We start from the raw sequence: 5,962 nt of genomic DNA, 5'->3' as shown, positions 1-5,962 counted from the left end.
GCATTTCCATCACCGAAGGTCAGGAGCTCTTACAAGAGATACACTCGGGGGCTTGCGGCCATCACGCAGCACCTCGAACCCTTGTTGGAAACGCCTTCCGACAAGGTTTCTACTGGCCGACGGCGGTGGCCGACGCCACTAGAATTGTCCGCACCTACGAAGGGTGTCAGTTCTACGCGAGGCAGACCCACCTGCCCGCTCAGGCTCTGCAGACCATACCCATCACCTGGTCGTTTGCTGTGTGGGGTCTGGACCTAGTCGGCCCCTTGCAGAAGGCACCCAGGGGCTACACGCACCTGTTGGTCGCCATCGACAAATTCTCCAAGTGGATCGAGGTCCGACCCCTAAACAGCATCAAGTCCGAACAGGCGGTGGCGTTCTTCACCAACATCATCCATCGCTTTGGGGTCCCGAACTCCATCATCACCGACAACGGCACCCAGTTCACCGGCAGAAAGTTCCTGGACTTCTGCGAGGATCACCACATCCGGGTGGACTGAGCCGCCGTGGCTCACCCCATGACGAATGGGCAGGTAGAACGTGCCAACGACATGATTCTGCAAGGACTCAAGCCTCGGATCTCGACCTCAACAAGTTCGGCAAGCGATGGATGAAGGAGCTCCCCTCGGTGGTCTGGAGTCTGAGGACAACACCGAGCCGAGCCACGGGCTTCACACCGTTCTTTCTAGTCTATGGGGCCGAGGCCATCTTGCCCGCAGACTTAGAATACGGTTCCCCGAGGACGAGGGCCTACGCCAACCGAAGCAATCGAGCTAATCGAGAAGACTCATTGGACCAGCTGGAAGAGGCTCGGGACGTGGCCTTACTACACTCAGCGCGGTACCAGCAGTCCCTGCGACGCTACCACGCCCGAGGGGTTCGGTCCCGAGACCTCCAGGTGGGCGACCTGGTGCTTCGGCTGCGACAAGACGCCCGAGGGCGGCACAAACTCACGCCTCCCTGGGAAGGGCCATTCGTCGTCGCTAAGGTTCTGAAGCCCGGAACATACAAGCTGGCCAACAGCCAAGGCGAGGTCTACAGCAACGCTTGGAACATCCAACATCTACGTCGCTTCTACCCTTAAGATGCTTTCAAGTTGTTCGTATACCTCGTTCACACACAAAGTCTGGTCGTCAAGGAAGGGTCAGCCTTGCCTTGGCAAAGCCCGACCCTCCCTCGGGGGCTAGAAGGGGGAACCCCCTCTGCGTCGAAATTTTCCTCGAAAAAAGAAAAAAATCTTTTCTGCCAGGATGCCTTTTGTGCTTTTCGACTACTTCGAAAGTGGATCCTGAAAACGACGGAGTACACGTAAGCAGCCAAGGCTGACCGAGCCGAGGGACTCCTATGCCTCCGGGATACGGATACCTCACTCATCACCTTCTGCGATAAGTAACTCGCGCTCGGATAAGTGATTCCGCGGACCGAACAAGTCTTCACGCTCGAAAGCTCCTCTGCCGGAACGATTTTTCGGGCCTTCTCGACTGCGGCGGTGATAGAACCCTATGGACGAGTAAGAGTGCGTGTAAGTGGCAAGGCCGACCGAGCCGAGGGATTCCTACGCCTCCGGGATACGGATACCTCACACATCACCTTCCGTGAAAAGCAACTCTCGCCCGCACAAACAATTCTGTTACCGACAAATAAGTCCGGATACTCAAACAAGAGGAAAAGAAACGCAGCTTTACAACACGACAACAGTGTGTTTGGGCCTCGGCGGCCGCAGAAAGCATACACACACAACAAGACAACCCGATCCTGCAGGCTCAGACGTCGACAGTTGAAGGGGGCAGCAGCACCCTCGGCGTCAACTACACCTTCGGCGAGGTCCGACCTAGCCTCGGACGGCGACGCGGTCGGAGGATCTCCACTCTGAAGGATGACATCAGCACCACACCCGGGCCATCGCCGCCAGGGTCCTCTCCAGGAATCTGGCTCGAGCAGACGGCTCGGCCAACCACCCCGAGGCCTCGGCCAACTGTCCCCCGAAGACATCAGCCCGGCTTGTGGCCTCGGCAGCTCAACTCCGGCGTCGGTCCCGCCAGTGGACGACCCGGCCAGGCTCCGGCCGACCAAATCTTCTTCCCGAGCCAACTCTGCCTCTGTCCGTGCTGACACCGCTACCTCCGGCTTCGGCTCATCAAAGAGCGGCCGAGGGATTCCTTTAACTAAGCAAGAGAAGCCTCGGACAGCAAGGTCGACCGAGCCGAGGGACTCCTACGCCTCCGGGATACGGATACCTCACTCGTCACCTTCGCACGAGGCGACTCACGCTTGGTGAAGCGGTTCAGATAACCAACAGACGAGTCTTAGTGCTCGAAATGAGGAAAAAACACGGCTCCGCGCCGAAAATACATACATGTTCAGGCCTCGATAGCCGCAATGAACGAGACACCGGCACTCAAAGTGCCATTACAAATGGAACTCCGGTTCCACCTCCGCAGGTACGAACAACCCTACACGATTGGGGGTCCGCGGAGCAACAGAAGACCAACGAACGGCTCGCCGTCGCTCGCCTCAGCAGCGGCGACGACGATGACTTCTGCTCCGGGGGGCCGAACAGCAGCAGCGATGACCTCAGGGCGGATGCTGCTGCCATGAGGCCCTCGCCCATGCCCTCACTCGAGAGGCAAGGACGGGTAGAATGCCGTAGAGTTGGAGGTTAGTCCGTGGGCAGCACCGGCTAGCTCGTCGGTGGAGAAACCTCTTCCGGCTGCCGTGGCGGAAGGCAGCACCGGGAGTGGCTCCGAAGCCACCCGGCTCAGAGAGCCAGGCACGCGGCAGCTGCCAACGCCACGAACGGCGAACGCCCTTCCCCCTGATCACTGAGGGAAGGAGCGGGCCGCCGCCCGCGCAGGGACCGACCCCAACTCGGCACACTCCCCTCCCCAGCACTGATGATGAACATCCTTGAAGCTGAGGGAGGGGCAGAGGCCGCAGCCCGGTTCGCTTCTCCCCGCCATCAAGCTAGAGGTCACCATCTTGGGTGACCATCGGTGAGGGGATGCGACCGGGCTGCATGATGAAAATCCTTGAAGCCGAACGATGGCTGAAAGGTACCAACTTCCACGAAGTTGCGTTCCTCCGACGACAAGGCGGAAGGATTGCGGGCGTCCCCCATCCGGGGGCTCGGAAGGTGGAAAGTCACGGTGCATAAGGGAGCGCGAAGACATGGTCGCCTTTCAAGGAGGTCACCCTCCTTTTAAAGGCGACTCTCCCTACTTGCGTCCCCAGCCGTCGTGGGCTGAGTCTTCTCCAACACACTCCAAGGTCATCCCCCTACGGCGTGGGGGCTGGGCCCCACGCGTCATGCAAGCTGGTCCAGGGCAGAAGGAGCCAAACCGCCGCGCGCAGGGCATGCAACTGCCCAGCGGTTACAAGCATTCCTCTACTTTCGCCCAGACCAGCGGGTGAAAGGGTGGACAGCCATGCAGTAGGCATGCAACCGCGCCAAGTGGGTGCGCCCCTTCGACTCCAACGCGCCCAGCATGGAGGCCCAGGCCCACACGTCATGCAACCGGCGCGCCGGTTGCTACATGCGAGCAACTGCACCGCCACTCGCACCACTACCGCGCCTCCTCGACTGCGGAACCAGTACCGCGACTCGAGGCAACCCTGCGTACGACCCAGCAATGCCAGCCAGGCACGACGGTCAATACGGCCAAAAAATGGGCCGACAGTAATGGCGGTGGCAGGCGGGCAGGAGCAGCGGTCACGTCGTCAGCCAAGCTTACGTCCCATCCAGGGGCAGCGAGAGAACCCTCTCTCACGGCGTGAAGATGGCGCGCCCGTGATTCGTTCCTCGAACGGCCAGCGCACGCGCAACGGTCGCCTTGCGAACCACTCGCCCTGTCGCATTAACTCCGCGGCGGGACAGGCGGCGCCTCAGGCAGGAGAAGCAAGCGACGCTTCGCCTTCGCCATAATGACCGCGTCAAAAAAGGTACGCCATGTCATTCGATTTCGTATCCTTTTCTTTTTCCTCTTTCTCTCTCTTACAACAGGGACCGGGAAAGGGGGATACCCCGAAAAGGATCCTTCTCCGTGAAGGAAACAAGCCCCGAGCCTCCCTACTGATTAGAGGTTCAAAGGCTGGCCCCTCGGAGGGGTTCAACGGCCGCTTCAGAGCGCTTGGGTTCTGCGCCCACTACTGGTCACAGGTTCGATGGCCGGCCCCTCGGAAGGGTTCAACGGCCGCCTCAGGCCACTCGGGCTCCGCGCCCACTACTGATCAGGGGTTCGTAGGCTGGCCCTCGAAGGGTTCACGGTCGCCTCAGACACAGAGCGAGGGATGACCCTGGGTACGTTCGATACATAACCAAGGCTCGGGCTACGCTCTCGAGGTACCCTAGGACATTTCCGAGACCAGCGGGAGCGATCTTGTAACGGAATCCCATCAGAGGGAGGCATCGAGCCCTCGGACCCCGTCAAAGGGGACCGGGTCCGGCAGATCACCCGCAGGTACTTTTGGAGCGTGCCTCCGGGCCTCTACCCGACCCCTAACAAATGGGGCACGGGCGTCCACTCGGATTACCCGCCAGCAGCTCACCAGAGACACCATGTTCGGCGCCCTCCGAGGGCAACATGGCGCTTCCCCCCCCTCCTCCTTGCGGAAAGGCGACGCAGGGGCGTATGTAAAAAAGACGAGTCTGTCCTTGACCGTCCTCTCGCCCTGTGCAGAGGCTCGGGGGCTGCTCTCGCAAACCCGGCTCCGGCCACACCGTTGACAGCGTCAACATACCAGCCCGAGAACTTGGGACCCGACCGTGCACCCGGGCTACGGCCAGCTCGCATGAGGGAACAACCAGACCAGCCAAAGTGTTGCAAAACGCACTAATACCTCGAAGGAGTCAAACTACTCCTCCGAGGCCTCAGGGGCTACACCCGGCGGGTGCGCTCGCGCGCACCCACCGGAACAAAATGCAACCAAAAAAGGCTGATCCCCTTGCAAAAAAGTGCGGCAAAAGCCTCCAACCGAGTATTAACACTCTCTTCGAGGCTCGGGGGCTACTGTCGGGGACCATAATTAGGGGTACCCTCAAGACTCCTAAATCTCAGCTGGTAACCCCCATCAGCACAAAGCTGCAAAGGCCTGATGGGTGCGATTAAGTCAAGGATCGGTCCATTCGAGGGACGCGATCGCGCCTCGCCCGAGCCCAGCCTCGGGCAAGGGCAGCCGACCCCGGAGGATCTACGTCTCGCCCGAGGACCCCCTCCAGCAACGGACACACCTTCGGCTCGCCCGAGGCCCAGTCTTCACCAAGAAGCAACCTTGGCCAAATCACCACGCCAACCGACCAAATCGCAGGGGCATTTAATGCAAAGGTGGCCTGACACCTTTATCCTGACGCACGCCCTCCAGTCGACAGAGCCGAAGTGACCGCAGTCACTTTGCTGCTCCACTGACCGGTCTGACAACAGGACTGCGCCGCCTGCGCCGCTCCGACTGCTGAGCCACTCGACAGAGTGAGGCTAACAGCAGCCAAGTCCGGCCTCAGGCGTCATAGGAAACTCCGCTCCGCCCGACCCCAAGGCTCGGACTCGGGCTCAGCCCTGGAAGACGACAAACTCCACCTCGCCCGACCACAGGGCTCGGACTCGGGCTCAGCCCCGGAAGACGACAAACTCCGCTTCGCCCGACCCCAAGGCTCGGACTCGGGCTCAGCCCCGGAAGACGACGAACTCCGCTCCGCCCGACCCCAGGGCTCAGACTCGGGCTCAGCCCCGGAAGACGACGAACTCCGCCTCGCCCAACCCCAGGGCTCGGACTCGGGCTCAGCCCCGGAAGACGACGAACTTTGCCTCGCCCGACCCTAGGGCTCGGACTCGGGCTCAGCCCTGAAGGACGACAAACTCCGCTTCGCCCGACCCCAGGGCTCGGACTCAGCCCTGGCCTCAGCCGACGGTCTCCGCCTTGTCCGACCCGGGGGCTCGGACTCGACCCCGACCTTGGAAGACAGACTCGA

Source organism: Zea mays, chromosome 9 (genome assembly GCF_902167145.1).
Source record: "Zea mays cultivar B73 chromosome 9, Zm-B73-REFERENCE-NAM-5.0, whole genome shotgun sequence".
Lineage (NCBI taxonomy): Eukaryota > Viridiplantae > Streptophyta > Magnoliopsida > Poales > Poaceae > Zea > Zea mays.
This window is presented reverse-complemented; position numbering follows the sequence as displayed.